Source organism: Triticum urartu, chromosome 2A (assembly GCF_056163025.1).
Source record: "Triticum urartu cultivar PI428250 chromosome 2A, HENAU_Tu73, whole genome shotgun sequence".
Lineage (NCBI taxonomy): Eukaryota > Viridiplantae > Streptophyta > Magnoliopsida > Poales > Poaceae > Triticum > Triticum urartu.
Window position 1 is genome coordinate 178,455,262 of NC_141874.1, and position 18,763 is coordinate 178,474,024.

Below are 18,763 nucleotides of genomic sequence, written 5' to 3' on the forward strand. Positions count from 1 at the left end.
CCGTCGGCTTCTCCCTCTTCGGCCAAGGGCCGAAAAGTGTCACGTACTCCACCTGTCGAGAGTATCAACGGTGTGTCCGATGATCGGGCAATCAGGCCATAAGGTTGTAACAGACAAATCGCGCTTAGGGAACTTATGCTATATTACTAACGAAGTCTAAGAAGCATCTTCAAAGAATATAGTACCTCCACCGATACCTTTCTTCGGTTGCTCATTGTTACTATGAGACTTGTGCAATAGATTTTTTTGTACTTATGAGTTCCGTTGTGTGCCGACCATAATTGAAAACAATAAGAGCGCTAGCTTTCGGCTTCATCCAGTCTGAGGTACTAACTCGGATGACCCGGTAGTAACAATTGCAGAGGTGCTCCCTTTACTCCCTAGCCAAACAATCAGGAATATAGGGGTAAGCACAGGAGCGAGGCAACCCAGCATGCAAATCGGTTAGGTCAATAAGGTGCATATTGTGGCGTAATACACAAACAAGGAACGAAGCCGTACAAGTATAATCATATGCAAGAGGAAAAGCTCCATCAAGGGAGCCCCCAAATAAATGGGGTATTTGAATATGCGTGTCACAAACAAAGTTTTGACAAGGAACTTTGTCACAAACAACTTTGTGCCGAAAATTATAATGCTTGGTCGAACCGAACAAAATTTAAAACTGGAAGTTTTTGAGCATGAAAGCAACTTAGCTGGTTAATGTGCTCGGTGTTGATGACGCGATTCGGGCTTGTGGCGGGACGAAGACGCCCATTGATCTGTGACAGATCCGACAAGGTTCGCAGTCCTCGGCATGGCCAAGTTCCAGCCCCCAGGCTCGAGGTGTCCGAGCAAGGAGTTCGGCACTCCGGAGTAGTGACCACCTAACGCAGTCAAAATCGATTACCTGCACACATAAAACAGTGCGGTCCAGGAAATAATATATATATATAATCCTTGCATAATTGCTTTACGCAAAAATAATTTATTTAAAGAAATGTGGTCTGGCGCCGAAGCTAATGTCGATGCAGGGCGTCAGCGTGATGCAGTGAAGGCGTGACAAAGCCTGAATTTATAGGGCAGTCCAGGCTCCGGATGCGGCATTCGCCGAACTATGTACGGAAACTGACCTAACCACCAGACGACTGTTTTTAATGTGGCCGTCGTTTGATAGAACTGTGTACAGATGATGGAACAAACTAGAGTAATAATTCCTTAAGAAAAATAATCTCAACAAGCAAAAATTGTTAGGATTAATAGCATATGGTTTATTTGTTGTAGCATTCCGAAGAAAAGCAACTCCCAAAATCGGGAATTGATCCGCACACCCATTTCCAGATGGGCGATAAAGCGATGGCCTGGTGATGCTAGCAAAGGTTGGCTTGCCGAAGCGAAGCCCTCGGTCCAGCTAACGTGACGAAGCTGGTGGACTGGTGGCGCCGAAGTCACCGGAGTATGTTGATGAAGAAATAGCCAAGTCCCCGGTCTAGCCGAGGTGACGGAGCAGGCCGGTGAGGAGTTGTTGTAGCTGCCATGTCAGCGGACGTGTTGAAGTAGTTCGGCGTGATGGACATTGACTCGAAGAAGCAACAGTGCGGCCATGCCGACCTAGGTCGTAACTTGTGACGCGGCCAATGCTGGTTTGATGAAGTGACCATGCGGCAATGCCGGTGTGCCTGCTCCGTGTAATCCATGGGGCGGTGATGTTGGTGATGATTTATCCTTGGCGATTCCGAACTCTTATTCGGCTCGCCGAGGTGAGGATCTGAAGAAGTTGACCTCGGATTAAAAAGCGACGACATGTCTAGCGCAGGTCGGCAGTCGTGGAGCTATATTACCGGACTGGTTTGACACCAGCGTGATGGCGAAGATTACCTCAGAGGAGGATTAAAATTTTATGGGCACATGTTAAAAACAATGCACAATACCTTAGAAGAAAATTCCTTTTGAAAAGGTTGTCAAATATCACATTCATAAAGAAACATGAATTCGGGTCGGATCCGTATTCGCGCAGGAAACAGATCTGAAAAGTGATGCACTAATCGGAAGGTTACCGGAGTTTGAATGGTCGGATCGAGCTGAAATTTTGAGGGGTGGTAGATATGGGAGTTCCGCAGCAGATGAACGGTTGGATCTTCCAAAGGACTTCCGAGCTACGCTCTGGAGACCACTCCCTAAACTCGTCCAGATTCCCATCTGGATTTGACAGGGCTCTGGTATATCGTAGATTCTCAGAGATTCCTACATCGGAACTCGACGAAATTTTTCAGGGTTGTTGTAGAATCGATTCCGCACAATTCCAGTGAAAGCGATCGTTAAAACGACACTCGAGGAGGCGGTGGCGGCGGATACACGTTCGCTGTCCAGAAAAACAGCACGGTTGCCCAAGGGCAATGTTGACGTTGAGCCCCCAGGCTCCATGGACGATTCCTCCATGATCTTGATAGAGATCGGAGTTGGTGTTGATGAAGGCCCTCATCCTAACATGACGATCGGAGGCAGGGCACAGTCCTCGTTCAAGCCAAGGTGACCAGTTGAGCCGGTGACGAAGATGTCGACGTCGAAGTTAATCTGCAGACAAGCCGTCTGTCCTTTTGCCGATCACACAACGGAACTCTCAATGAAAGCATCATTGTCGGTGTCAAAACCGGAGGATCTCGGGTAGGGGGTCCCGAAATGTGCATCTAAGGTCGATGGTAACAGGAGACAGAGGACACGATGTTTACCCAAGTTCAGGCCCTCTCGATAGAGGTAATACCCTACTTCCTGCTTGATTGATCTTGATGATATGAGTATTAAAAGAGTTGATCTACCACGAGAGCGTAGAGGCTAAACCCTAGAAGCTAGCCTATGATTATGATTGTTTTTTCTATCGACTAGCCTGACCCTGGTTTATATAATGCACCATAGGCCTAGGATAACAAGAGTCCTAGCCGAATACGCCGGCGGGGGAGGAGCCCTTGTCTTGACCACCAAGTCTTGTGGAATCTTCCTTGTATGCGACAGTTGTCTGAACTGACCCATGAGTATACGGCCATGGGGTTCCTCGGCACAATCTAACTGACCGGGAGACGGCATGGTGAGTACCCCCTAGTCCAGGACACCGTCCGTCGCTACCGGCATCATCCATCCCCATGCCTCCGCTCAGTCTGACCACCGATCACCACCACGCCCCACTCCTCTTCACCTTATCTCCTCTTTCTTGAGATATCATTAGTTTTTACACATGGGATTACTCCCGCATGGGTTAATCACAACAAGTGTTTTATAAAAAAATGCATCTTGATGTTCTGTGCAATGCATGGACATCTTGCTAGTACTCCTACAGAAGACTAAGTTGGTGATGATGGTGTGTCTGACATCCATCATTTCTGACCATTAGATCTACATTTAACGACCGTGAGGTAAGTTGTTGCCTTTACTCACCAACATCCCACTTCTCTACCAATTTGTAGAAAAACCCATAATTAGTATCTTAAAACCAACCACACCCCTCCCTCCCTCACCTCACCAAAACAGCCCAAGGAATATTTTTTGATTGAAACATAATATATCTCTAGTGATATATGTATATCAAAATTAGAGTGTTTTGTATCAAGTTTGTGAATAAGTATTATTGTAATTATGATCTGTTGCAACGCACGTAAACATTGCTAGTATTTCCAACCATGCAAAAAATGCTAGTATTTCAATAGTTTTGAGTTTTCCATCAAGATATTAGTCACTCATGGTTGATATTTACTTTCAATCACATACACAAAGGCACAATGCAACTAGCCTTGCTTATTGCCTTCCAAAGCTTAACTTTCCCTCCTACTTACAATATGCAGAGTATTTAACAAAAAACTACCACTTTCAACCAGCCCTACGAAGAAACTATTGTACAAAAAATAGCAAAAACATACCCACAATTTCTTAATCCGCGCCAAAAACTACTACCTAGTGTCGATTAGGCTCATTTAAACCCGTTTATGATAGTGTTGGCCCACACGTCCGCGCTGACGAGGCAGCTTAAACCAACACATTTTGTTTGATCGTTGACACGAGGGACCCACATCTGACCTTCTATCCTGTTATTCCCCCTCAAATCATTATTTTTCCTGAACATTACTTCAAACAGTACTGATGCGTGTTCGTCGGTGGTGTCGGTGATGAGCGAGTTGGCCGCCGCTCCGCCGGACGGGCCGAACGCCATGCTGGCCTCCGCACGGTTTGGCAGGCCGGCCCGAGCATGACTCACACGCAAGCAAGCCGCCGCGCTGGCCTTCGCTCGAGCCATATGGCTGGCCTTAGCACGGTGCACGCGAGCAAGCCACCACGCCGCCGTGCCAATATAGCTAGCAAACCTTGTAGACAAGCAGCTGGACGGAGTTATCTTGGCTAGCTAGCGGCCGCGAGCGCTGGACGGAGCTGGCATCCGGGCTGCCGCAAGATGGGATCCACGCCGCCGGCGATTTTGACCTCGCCTTCTGCCGGCGGCGGTAGCTGCGTCCCATGGTCGAGGATGACTGGGTGGACGGACCGGAGGTATGTAGGAGGTCACTCGGGGATTTTTGTGCAGACTCACATGTAGGTCCCACAAGTCATAATGCCTAACTTGCATGTCGAAACGTGCCTATAACGACACTTTGTAGAGTAGTCGTAGCTTGGTAGGGCTGGTTGGTAAGGGCATGAACAATGGTTGATAAGGTAGTCTTATCTTAAGTCTGTCACGTATGCAAGTGGTAGTAGTTTCTTGGCATTATTAGTGGTTTCTTGGCATTATTAGTGGTTTCTTGTAAGGAACAATGTACTACTAGCGACAAAAAGGCGGTTCTAGGTTGCGTTGTACTCCAACGAGTACTACTAGTGGTCGCGGGAGTGTATACCTCGTTTTATGGGTTCAATCCCGGCCGAACGCACGGCGGCCTTTTTTTAAATAGTAACTTCGCTGCGAGCCAATATTGTACACAGGTAGTTTGAGTTTTGAAGTCAAACAGACGTGTCGCACCACAATCTGGGTGCACTAGATAGCCCAGCCACGTGAACGGGTTTTCCTTCCCATCATCTGGTGGCTCGTGTGCTCGCCCTAGCCGCACCTCGCTTGAAGCTTCCTCATCAGCTAGTAGCATATTTAAACTAGCACCTCCCAATTAAGCCCGAGGAGCCGGAAAAGCCTGGCACGACATTGGGAAATGTGCAATATGGCTATGTACGTAAAGTGCTAGTACTCTACTACTCTGTAGCTTGATGCATTGCATGCATGGACTTCACTCCATTATCGGCTCTACAAAAGAAATTCCTCTTGACATGATTTTTTGTTTTGAAACGAAGGCAAAAGCTTTGCCTCATCTCATTCATAAAGAAGGAACTACTAACAAAGTTCAACGAGATCCATTACACCTCCACAAATGGAAGTGAAAAGCCTAGTCTTGCTGTATCAAATAACTCAAATGTTCTGCCCTCGCTGTAACCGTCGCTCATAAACAGGCTGCTAGTGTGTGCGTGAGAGGAGCGGCTGAGTAGGCCAGCTACGCGCTTGAATAGAGCACCGAGAGTACTCACTACGCAGGTGTACTTTCCCTGCATTGATAGTACAACGATGGTTCTAGAGAACAGTACTACCCTCCACTTCCAACTATAGCTCCTTGGCCCTGAGATTCAAGAGTTCAAAACTGGTGCACTATACTAGAAGTACAGTAGATCGCACTACTAGTTGAGAAAGTAGTGCTAGTACCGCTACAGTATGAGTACGTAGTAAATAATAGCCTCACCCCTTCGCTAAGGAACGATCGAGGAGCTACAGTTGGAAGGGACGAGGCCCTGCGGTTACTACGCTCTTATCTCCTCCTCGCTAGTTCCCCTCCCCTCGAAGAGAAGGCAGTTCGTCGCTGCTCCCATGGATTCGCCAAGCAGTTCTCCTCCTCGTCGGGGCTGGGAGTCATGGATTAGGGGGTCTCCAGATAGCCGGACTATATCCTTTGGCCGGACTGTTGGACTATGAAGATACAAGATTAAAGACTTCGTCCCGTGTCCGGATGGGACTCTACTTGGCGTGGAAGGCAAGCTAGGCAATACAGATATGCATATTTCCTCCTTTGTAACCGACCTTGTGTAACCCTAGCCCCTCCAGTGTCTACATAAACCGGAGGGTTTTAGTCCATAGGACAATAGACAACCATACCATAGGCTAGCTTTTACGGTTTAGCCTCTCTGATCTCGTGGTAGATCAACTCTTGTAATACTCATATCATCAAGAACAATCAAGCAGGATGTAGGGTATTACCTCCATCAAGAGGGCCCAAACCTGGGTGAACATCGTGTCCCCTGCCTCCTGTTACCATCCGCCTTAGACGCACAGTTCGGGACCCCCTACCCGAGATCCGCCGGTTTTGACACCGACATTGATGCTTTCATTGAGAGTTCCACGGTGTCGTCACCATAAGGAGCGATGGCTCCTTCGATCATCGGTAGCGATGCAGTCCAAGGTGAGGCTTTCCTCCCCGGACAGATCTTCATATTCGGCGGCTTTGCACTGCGGGCCAATTCGCTTGGCCATCTGGAGTAGATTGAGAGCTACGCCCCTAGCCATCAGGTCAGATTCGGGAACTTGAACTACACGGCCAATATCCATGGAGACTTGATCTTCGACGGATTCGAGCCCATGCCGGACGCCCCGCGCAGTCACAACGAGCGAGACGTAACTCTACCATCGGACAGTGTTCGGGAGATCGCATCCGCAGCTACTCCGGCCTTAAATCCGGAGCAAGTCGTGCCATCTGAGAGCGGAGGGATGGACCCCGCCATGGAGGCCGCACTCTTGGTGGCGATAGAGCCGAATACTGACTTCACCCCTTACGAGAGCCGTGTCGCTGAACCACTGATTTCATCTCCGGCCACGGACTCCGAACCGCTCATATTCGTGCCCGTCGAGTCTGACTGGGCGCCGATCATGGAGTTCACCTCCGCGGATATCTTTCAGCACTCTTCTTTCGGAGATGTGCTGAATTCATTAAGGTCTCTCTCCCTGTCAGGAGAACCCTGGTCAAACTATGTCCGGCTAGAAGCGGATGCGGACGACGAAGAAATTCACTGCCCACCCACCACCCACTTGGTAGCCACTATCGACGACTTAACCTACATGCTCGACTTCGACTCCGAAGACATCAATGGTATAGACGACGATGCAGGAGACGAACCGGAACCACCACCCATAGGGCACTGGACCGCTACTTCATCACATGACGTATACATGGTGGACACCCCAAACGAAGCCAATGGCGACGAGAAAATAGAGGATGGCCCCTCCAAGAAGCAACCCAAGCGCCGACGTCAGCGACGCCGCTCTAAGTCCCGCCATAGCAAAAACAGCGATAATAATAGTCCACGCGACTCTGGAAGAGACGACAACTGCACCACCCCGGTGGCAGAAAATGATCAAGATGCAAACTACAAACATAGTACAGATCCGACGTCCGAACACGATGACGCCAAAGATAAGCCTCATCAATCCCCATCTAGGGAAGAAAACAGTCCAGACGAAGATGCACCCATCATCCCGGAAACACACTTGGAGCAAGAGAACCTTCGCAGAAGGCTTACTGCCACAACGAGAAGCCTGAAGAAACAGAAGCAAAGGCTCAAGGTCGCACAAGATACGTTCAACAACAAGTGGAACAAAGTAACAAAGTATGGTAGAAGCTACCACCCAAATAGCTATCCAAAGCGCAAGCTATTACCGAAATTCGACGATGAGGCCTTAGAGCCCATACAGTCGATAAGTGATATGGCCAACCGGCCAGATCCACCACCCCGTGAACGTGATAGAGTGGCTAACAAAGTCACGCATAAGTCAGCACACGTTCTACGTGAGAACTTGCGTCAAAAATCCGGCGCGACCAGATCTATCTATGGATCTAGGAAGCGCGCTATGGTACACAACCAACACCGAATACTACAACCGTCCAAACACTATGGCGCATCCCAATACAGGGGTGCCGCACACCCATTATGTTTCACTGATGAGGTGTTGGATCACGAATTCCCAGAGGGATTCAAACCGGTGAACATAGAGGCGTACGACGGAACCACAGACCCGGGAGTCTGGATAGAGGACTTCATCCTCCATATTCATATGGCTCGTGGAGACGATCTCCATGCCATTAAATACTTCCCCTCAAGCTTAAAGGGCCAGCTAGGCACTGGCTAAAAAGCCTCGCTGAAAACTCAATTGGAAGTTGGGAGGAGCTCGAGGACGCTTTCCGGGCCAATTTTCAAGGGACTTATGTCCGACCTCCGGATGCAGACGATTTAAGTCATATAATCCAACAGTTCGGAGAGTCCATCCGAAAGCTTTGGAACAGGTTCCTCACCAAGAAGAACCAAATAGTTGACTGTCCGGACACCGAAGCCTTAGCAGCTTTTAAACACAGAGTCCGAGATGAATGGCTCGCCAGACACCTCGGTCAAGAAAAACCAAGAACAATGGCAGCCCTAACAAGCCTCATGACCCGCTTTTGTGCGGGCGAGGACAGCTGGTTGGCCCGTAGCAGCACCAGCGACCCAAGCACATCCGAAGTAAGGGATGGCAATGGTAAACCACGATGCAACAAAAACAAGCATCGAAGTAAAGAAGGTAGCCCAGATAACATAGCGATAAACGCCGGATTCAGGGGCTCCCGACCAGTTCAGCGGAAAAAGCCTTTCAAAGGCAGCAGAGAAGGACAATCTGGCCTAAACAAAATTCTTGACAAACTCTATCAGATTCACGGCACCCCAGACAAACCTGCAAATCATACCCATAGAGAATGTTGGGTCTTTAAGCAGGGCGGTAAGCTAAACGCCGAACACAAAGGGGAAGAGACACCAAGCGAAGACGAGGATGAAACTCGCCAGGAAAGCGTCGGAGGACAGAAAAAGTTCCCACGGGAGGTTAAAATAGTAAACGTGATCCATGTGACAAGGAGGAGAAGCAATCACGCACTCCGAGGCACACGCGCCATAGAGCCCGTCACCCCTAGGTCCAACCCCTGGTTGGCCTGCCCGATCACTTTTGATCATAGGGATCACGATACACATATCCGGCGCGAAGGACTGACGGCCTTGGTGTTAGACCCAATAATAAACTGGTACCATTTCACAAGGGTCCTCATGGATGGCGGCAGTGATCTCTATCTAATATATCAGGACACAGTCCGCCAAATGGGGATAGACCCGACACAAATAAGCCATAGTAATACTACCTTCAAGGGAGTAATACCCGGCCAAGAGGCCCACTGCACGGGCTCTCTACTACTAGAGGTGCTATTCAGTTCTCCTGATAACTTCCGAAGTGAAACGTTAACTTTTCACATCGCTCCATTCCGAAGTGATTTTCAAGCACTACTCGGAAGGGCGGCTTTCGCTCGCTTTAACGCAATACCACATTATGCTTTTATCAAGCTCAAGATTCCCGGTCCATGAGGCGTCATTACAGTTAGCGGAAATACCAACCGTTCTTCATGTACGGAAGAGGACGCAGCGGCTCTAACAGCCGCACACTAGACGGCCTCACCAACCAGAAAAAATGGCGGGTCGTCAAGACCACAGACACGGTTAGACGAGTTCGGCGTTCCATCATACTTGCATGAGATTGGTTTTCGAACCCTCATAAAACGATACCAGGGGCTTCCCGCGTGTAATCAGGGCCAGCCCGGCTCAACTAGGCTTCTTTGGAATTCTGATAACTCATTCTTCTTTTCGGCACGGCAACTTTCACCTAAGTTCTTTCCTTTTGCAGGTTACAATCATGCTACACCTGTCCAGGACACGGCACAACGGAGACACGGGCGCAGACGTGCAGCAGGGACCCGCCCAAAGGTTTCTTTTTAGATTAAGGCCCTGCGGAAACCTTTTTTACTATCTCTTGTTGCTCTCATCCTCTGGATACTCCACACAATCGAGAAGGGTGCCGGCGGTATTGGCATGTGGCCACACCAGGATTTTGCACGTACCTGGACACACGGGGTTTCTTATAAAGGGCATTGTTTAGCCCGGTATATGTTATAAAGACCAAACACCTTAGGGAGTGTTCGGCGTCACGAGTTTGGCCCTATATGTATCAGCTCCGAATCATGTCTTTGCTAAAATGTTGGGTTTGCCTGGCTCCCATGTTTTGGTACCTTACGTTCCGTTATATCGGCTAAGGTAGCACTAGGAGAACTACTGCGATTGTGCCCTGGTTCATCTGGATGAGCACCTCAGTAGAGAAAGCCGAAAACTGACTGTCATGATATAGCGAGAGACTGGTCAACCACTCGATGAATAATCGAAATCTTCGGGATTCCTCCGCATTAACGAAGGACCGTTTCCCGGTCATGTACGTACGCGCACCGTATTCAGACGAGCGTAGAAGTACCAGGGGCTATATAGTAGCCCCACTGTCAAACTCCTATGGCTAAGTGAAAGTGTTAAAGCAATATAGTCTGATTGCCTCGTTCGCTACGTTATCACCTCCTTAACGGACCAAGACGTTGGATCAAGTGTGGATATGCATCTTTTGCGAACACCCTCGCATTATTTGTGTGGGGACGGAAGCCGACGACTGCAAACTTTCAGGTTATATACATATATACATAAACGGCCGCACAGGAGGCATCATAGTACTTTCGGGCAAAAGTATAAATACAGCCTTGATTAATTCAGAAAAACATTGTTTGTACAATGGGACTACATGTCACTGGAAAATAATATTCTTAGAGCACTAAGCCTCTATCGAACGAGCGCCTTCAAGGACTTCTTCAAAGTAGTGCTCGGCAGCCACTTGGCCTATGGCCGAACCCTGTGCTGCAACAGTGGTGGCCTCCATCTCCGCCCAGTATGTTTTGACACGGGCAAGGGCCATCCGCGCACCTTCTATGCACGCTGATCTCTTTACAGCATCGATGCGTGGCACAGCTTCAAGGAATTGTTGCACTAAGCTAAAGTAGCTACTCGGCCTTGGCCCTCCCGGCCACAGGTGATCCACAACGGACCTCATGGCAAGTCCGGACAACCTATGGAGCTCGGCCCAACCGGTCAATCACTCATTCAGCAGCAGCGGACGGACTGGAGCGTGAAACTATGACCAGAACAACTTTTCCACTTCGGGACCTTTCTGATCCTTGAAGTACTCGGCTGCAATAGCAGCACTTGCAGCCAAATCCATGTACATGTCCGCAGAACTCCATAGCCGGTCCATAGGAGCATACTTCGGATCTCCGAACTTAGTCTGCAACAAGAAGGGCTTCCCAAACACGATATCTGCAGCTTGATTCAGCTCCTCCTTCGTCGGTCTAATTTTGGAGCGAGCTTCCTTGGTAGCCACCCGGGCCTTCTCCAGGTCCGTCGCCTTCGCCTGGTTTTCTTCTTCAAGAAGCCGGTAACGGTCAGCAGCATCTTTTAACTCTATAGCCATCTTGGCTATTTTTTCTTTGCTCTCGCAATGTGTGGCCTATTCGGCCCTTAACTCTTCGGCCGCCTGTAAAGCGGCCGCATTGCTACTCCTTGCTTGCTCCTTGGCTCGAGCAAGCTCCGCCCGAAGGGTCTCCACGGTGGCCGCTCCATCTACAGTCACAACATATTAAAGATACTGACATCATGCTGCTCTTATTATGTGACGATCACTAGAAAAATCACTCACCCTGTGCCTCGTCAAGCCGCTTGTTGACAAGCACGATATCGACATCTACCACATCCAGTTGCCGCTTTAGTTCGGCAAACCCATCAGTCCGGCTAGCCACTGGAGCTTCAACCACCTGCACATAAATGCAATCTGGTTATTACCTGGGACTATGATCATCTGTTTGCCGCCATTCCCAATGACAACCAGTCTCAGGGGCTAATATCTGCATGGTCATACCTAATGTATGCGGTACTATTAAAGGCATACATTGTTTCACGTACCTCGAAGCCTTTCAGCAGACTCATAAAAGCTTCGTGCAAACTGCTTTCAGCGGGTGAAATCCTTTCAATCACCGTACCCATTAGCGTATGATGCGCTTCCGAGACAACAACTTGCCCCAGAAGATCCTTCAGCGCGTCCGACCGCACACTGTATGGACCCTTGCCGTCGCTCCCCTCAGGAGCCGGATACTGGGGATGCCGGGCAGCCAAAGGGTTATTCTCTGGCCCTAGTGGATCCGGAGATACCTTCGCGACGACACTTCAAGGTCGCCCGCTTCTTGAGCTGGGGAGTCCGGGGGAGGCATTTCGCTCTCCATCATCTCTGGAAGAAGATCCCCCGAAGATGAACTTTGTCGAGAAGGGCTGCGATCCGGACTATAATTTATAAGCATCGGTTATTGTCTTCGGAAGTAAGATAGGATATCCTCACTATTAAGTACTTTTTGATTACTTACAACTCGATAGAGGGCTTATCCCCATGCGGACATTGTGCGGCAAGAATACCCTCCGAGGCAGGACCCTCTGGTGGAGATTTCTTCTCCCATTTGGAAACCTTAGTTTCCGGATCTTCAGAGGTAGTCCTGTTCCTTCCCCGGGGAGAGAGAATGTCAGATTCTTCCCCTTGGTTATCCTCCCTCGCGGAGGCACTCATTCCCTCGATTGGAATAGGTAGTGATGGAGGCCCTCTTTCGCCCTCTTTATTCCCCCCTTCATCTTCCTTTGAGGGCACTAGAGAAGGTGCTGGCTCGAGCATCTTTTCCAGCACCGGATTGTCCAAGCCTTCAGGAAGGGGGGCCGAACACCGGATCATCTTCGCCTTTGTTATCCAGTCCTGGTCAAAGAGCGATTCTTCAGAATGATGTCATGATAAATAAAAGGACAGTGTGTTCGGCCATGGGATTACTTACTTGGGTAGGGGGCGGTTGCAGCTCAGGCCCACGTCCTCGGTTGTGTCCGAACACTCTATTTGGGGTCCGAAGAACGATTTGTACATCTCCTCATGCGTCATGCCGAGCAAATGCTGAATAGTGTGCGGTCCTTCCGGGTTGAATTCCCACATGCGGAGGGGCCGGCATTTGCAAGGCTGGACTCGACGAACCAGCATAACTTGCATTACTATAACCAGACTGAAATCTCCCTCGAATAGATCTCGGATACGGCTCTACAGTATTGGCACGTCCTTGGCTAGAACCCAGCTCAGCCCCCTGCTGATCCATGACATGAGTTGTGGTGGAGGGCCCGAGCGAAAGGTGGGGGCAGCTACCCATTTGGCACTTCGGGGAGCTGTGACGTAAAACCACTCCCGTTGCCACAATCCGGACACCTCTGGAAAGGAACCCTTTGGCCATGGAGCGTCAGCAATTTTGCTTATTAGAGCACCTCCGCACGCTGTGTACTGCCCCTCGACCATCTTCGGCTTCACATCAAAGGTCTTGAGCCACAGGCCAAAGTGAGGGGTAATGCGGAGGAAGGCCTCACATACGATAATAAATGACGAGATGTGAAGAAGGGAATCCAGGGCCAGATCCTGAAAATCCAGCCCGTAATAGAACATAAGACCCCTAACAAAGGGATCCAGAGCGAGGCCTAGTCCTCGGAGGAAGTGGGAGACGAACACAACGCTCTCGTTTGGTTCGGGAGTAGGGACGACCTGCCCTCGGGCGGGCAGCCTATGCGAAATTTCGGCGGTCAGATATCTGGCCTCCCGCAACTTCTTGATGTCCTCCTCCGTGCCGGAGGAAGGCATCCACCGGCCTTGAAGGCCGAATCCGGACATGATTGTAGGTCCGAAGCACCTGACCTGAGCTTTGGGTGTTAGAACTCGAGGCGGGGGAAGGATTCGATTGAGCACGGGAGGGAAAAAGAAAAAGCCTTGTCCCTTTATAAAGGGGATGAATATCAGGCGTCCTCCTCATGGCCGTTCGAGACTTACCTAAGATCTAGGAGTCATACCAACAGACACGGTTGGGTTACCCACGTTTGTATTGATGAGAATCCCGTGATAAGGGGAACATGGTCTCTGCTTTGACAAGATGTGTCAAGAAACCGCCTCGCGTTATGTGCGGGGTTGGTTAAAGAAAAATGGTTCAAATAATGACCGGCCCGTGGTGTGATGTCATGCTATCAAAATGTGTTAGCAGATTAGATTTGTGGAGATATTATTCTCTCTACGGTGGTGTGTGAAACTTATTTTGCAGGGTTGGACACTATCCTTGTATTCAAACTCTTTCGTGGTGTATTCGGAGGGGGAACCCACCTTGCAATGCCGAAGACAACACTGCGCGCCAGACTCGTCGTCATTGAAGCCTTGTTTAGGGGCTACTGAGGGAGTCTGAATTAGGGGGTCTCCGGACAGCCGGACTATATCCTTTGGCCGGACTGTTGGACTATGAAGATACAAGATTGAATACTTCGTCCCGTGTCCAGATGGGACTCTACTTGGCGTGGAAGGCAAGCTAGGCAATACGGATATGCATATCTCCTCCTTTGTAACTGACCTTGTGTAACCCTAGCCCCTCCGGTGTCTATATAAACCAGAGGGTTTTAGTCCGCAGGACAACAGACAATCATACCATATGCTAGCTTTTAGGGTTTAGCCTCTCTGATCTCGTGGTAGATCAACTCTTGTAATACTCATATCATCAAGAACAATCAAGCAGGACGTAGGGTATTACCTCCATCAAGAGGCCCCGAACCTGGGTAAACATCGTGTCCCCTGCCTCCTGTTACTATCCGCCTTAGACGCACAGTTCGGGACCCCCTACCCGAGATCTGCCGGTTTTGACACCGACGACGATCCTCTGGGAGAAATCGCATGCCGCTCCAACGTCCTCACCGCGGCAAGACTCGGTGCTTCCTGCACCAACTTTTTTCAAGACGGTGCTTAAACATGCTTGGTAAAAGGCCATGCTTGTTGTTCTTCCATGCGTACTCAAGGAGAAGGTTCTTCTATGGGACAATCCTTCGAACAGTCCACCGCTCCCTGGCCATGGTTGCATGTTGACTCCGCTAGAGTTGCCGACGTTGAGAGGTTGTCGGATTTTGTCCGATGAGCAGGTCAGTCATGGAGTTTGATCATGCAGTACTAAGTTATTCCATTTCCATCCCGTAATTTCTTCGCTGCACATCGTCTTATATATAGGTCTGGGTCGGTGCCAATGAAGATTGGCTTGCATACCTCCGGCTGGATACCAGCATCATTTTGCACAATATCCACAGCAGTGCGGCCATTCCCGTAGACCCCTTCTCCACCATTGGGATCGGCCTTCCGGACTGGCTGGGCTTGAATACGTATGATGATGCCTACATGAGATTGAAGAAGATAACAATTGCGGACCTGCCGACAAAGTGATGCGGCTACGATGATTACTATCTCATCGCGGTGTTCGACATAAGGATTGCCATCAATGCAAGAGGCAGTAACGGTAGAGGCTCGCACACGTTGGTCGTGGCAGATTTGTACCGCTACACGTTCGAAGACGTCGTGCGCCATCTAGGCCGCATCTTCGCAGTGACAAGCTAGGGGACGTGTTTCATCTGGTTGTCATACTATGCTACGGGATATTACAAACGGAATGCACAAACCATCATTTGCATCCCTAACGGTACTCCATTATTTTGCAGGGACCATTCATCCCCCGATCAAAATAAGATCGCTGATCCTGGATGTGCACTTGCATCCGTGATTCGGTCTAACCTGGAACCTTGTAGCTGACTTTGGCATATTGGGATCAACTATCTTAGCTGTCGTTACCCATGGTACCACTGATGTGCAACATGGTCACACAATCTACCATGATTGGACCGTCACCATCTACCCGGGTATTCCATTTAGTATTATATTTTTTAACCCTCTCACCTTCTCTTTCATTGTTGTACTAGACTTACTAGTACTAGTAGGAGTACTTTTTACCTTGGAGGACGCGTATAGCTAGCTAGGCCCTTGAAGACTTGAACCCACTAGCTGCCACCATTTTTGTTTTTCCATGTCTTACTATCTCATCCATGTAGCCAAGAGCGGCTATATATAATAAGCTAGTTATTTTACTTCCACTATACTGGAGTAGTACTATTTGCTGCACAGTATTACTGACCGCCATATTTGAGCACAACATTATTATGCATGGACCTTGACTATGTACATCACCATGTGACCAGATTTGAGATGCCACGTGTACCAGATGAACGACGCCGAGTTCGACCCCCGTGATGCTACGTGGGTGCCGAGGAACACTCTCGGAGAGTACTCGCTTTTCATTGGGGACATCTACCCCATTGTGAAGCAGATGCCACCTTTCGTGCACGACATCGAAGGCGTGCCGTTCATGAAGCATGGTTGTGTCTTCAGTGCGCACCGCTGGATGAATGACATGCTGGGACACGCTATCCCTGATTTATGCTGCTTTAGCTTGGATGAGTCTCCATCGTGTGGAACCGGACTAGAAAGCCGCGACAATGATTCCCCTTGCCCACTGCTATGTATCGTGCCATCCATGAAGAACACCTGGGACTGGAACCTGAAGGAGGACATGTTAGCCCATCTATAACGTGTAAGTGGAGTATGGTAAGTTGTGAACGGTAGCGCTGTGAATATATGTAGACTAGTCGTGCACAAATTTATCACATGAATTGGAGATGAACTTGTGTGGCATACTGGCATTTGTCCTTTAGAATTTATTACTAGTAAATGTGTTATGTGTACGTGCAACTTGTGTGGTTGTTGCACGTACTCCAACACGCTCTTTGAGAAAAAAAGGTGGCACAACTTTGGATATAGGTGACGTGGCGGCATCATACAGTAGCATCGTTCGCTATAGTTGTAGTATACTCCCACTGGGACGACAACTCCTATAAAACCTTACGCTCGGATCTTTACCTTTTAAGAAGGTTCAACAGTTCGTACTCGTGTGAACCTTGCACTTGGCTCTTCTTATCTTCGTAAGGTCCAACAATGATGACACTACAGTACAATATGCTTCTGGCAATCTGACACCGATTGAACTGCTGCACATCCACCACGAGGGCGAGGGCGAGCGAGAGGGAGAGGGAGAGGGCACTGTAGTCAAAACCCTCTCCTCGTCCTGTGAGCCACCACGCGTGTGGGCGAGGGAGAGGCGTAGTAAGCAAGCTTCTCATCGTTCGGCGAGTTCATGGGACACATCAAAGTAGTACTAGTACTAGTCCATACTGCGTCCTTTCTGATTAATATGGCTTAATTTGAAATGAGAAAAATACATTGGCGGTCAATGTATAGTCTTTCACGGACGCAGGGAGTAGGTTGAGCACTTGAGCGTGAGCGTGTGTGTTGCGTCGTGTGCTGTGTGCCGCATGGGTGCCCGAGTGTTGCGTGCGTCCATGTGTACGTGTGAGTGTTGCATGTTGCATGCATGAGGCTTTTACTCCCTCCCATTGACATGTTCATATTTCAAGCTTCCTCTATTCCCTCCATATGGTGATACTCCCTCTGTTCCCAAATATAGAGTAAAAGCCTTTCTCTGTTCCCAAATACGGAGTATTTGTCTTTCTAGAGATTTCAACAAGTGACTACGTATAGAGAAAAATGAGTGAATCTACACTCTAAAATATGTCTATATACATCCGTATGTTGTATTTCATTGGAATGTCTAAAAAGACTATATTTAGGAATAGAGGAAGTAGCAAATAAACATTAAGTTCTCTTGTTTTTCCCTCCTTGGTCATGGTGCACAACCAAAGATGACTTATTCACCTGGATGGAGGGAGTAGATGGTCAAAGTTTGACACAAAATTAATGCATTGGTAAACACAATTTTTTTGAGGAAAACGAGTGCATTAGTTGAGTGTTTTTGCAAACTACAAAAATTATTCCACCACTCATCATCTACCTTGGTTGATGAGATTTTTGAATTGAGCCCTATAAACCGGAAATGCAGTAGTACTAGTACTCCTACATTATTGGTGCCGGGTGCCTTGGCCAATGTTTCATCTTGTTGGATAGGATGAGTGTACATGCAAAGGGATACTGTAGATATGAAGTCTTCGCGATCCATTATTCTCCATCTCGGTCAGAGAGAACTATTCAACTAGTCTTCACAGTGAAGTGACAATACACGCTGCAGCAGATGGGACACTTAATTAATAAGCTGAACCAGCATGTTGGTGTTACTAAATCAGCCTTACCCAGTACTGCCATCATGTTTGCCAGTGGAGCACCCTTCCGCAAATATGCCTACACAGCTCTCTCCTCCATTAATTGACATATGGGCCCTCTTGAGGTAGACCCACATGTCATCGGCGTAACTATTTACACTCCGAAGGACGGTATATCATGGTAGTAGTACTAGTAGAATTGAGATTTAATGCACTTTCTTCCCCGTATTTCACTCTTCTTCCTCCTCTCTTCCCCATCGTCGGCCGCACACCATTCCCCCCCCCCCCCCGCCCCCGCTCACTGCTCGCCCGCCCGCGCCATCTTCCTTGGTAGCTCGTGCGTACCATATCCCCCCCGCCCACTGCTCGGCCACACAGGCCATCTTCTTCACTCGTCCGCCCGAATCCATTTCCCCGCTAGTTCGCAGGCACCGAAAACCCCAATCACTCAGCACCCTGAAAAACCCTATGGTAGAACCGACTGACACGCAGAGACGCGATTGAAATTCCCTCCCCGATGTTCTCTTAGAGCAAATTTGTAATCGTATGGACCTGCTCAGCACCGTCCATCTGGTCGCATGCTCGGTGCCTTTGTACTGTCTACTCGTCTGCAACTGGCCGGCTCTTTTCAAGACACCCTACTTGTTGATGCCCGATCCTCGCAGGTGGCCCAGACACCGACTTGACGATCCTATGGAGTTTGTTGTGGTGCCCCTCGACATGCTACCACTATCCATCCACCTGTTCTTCA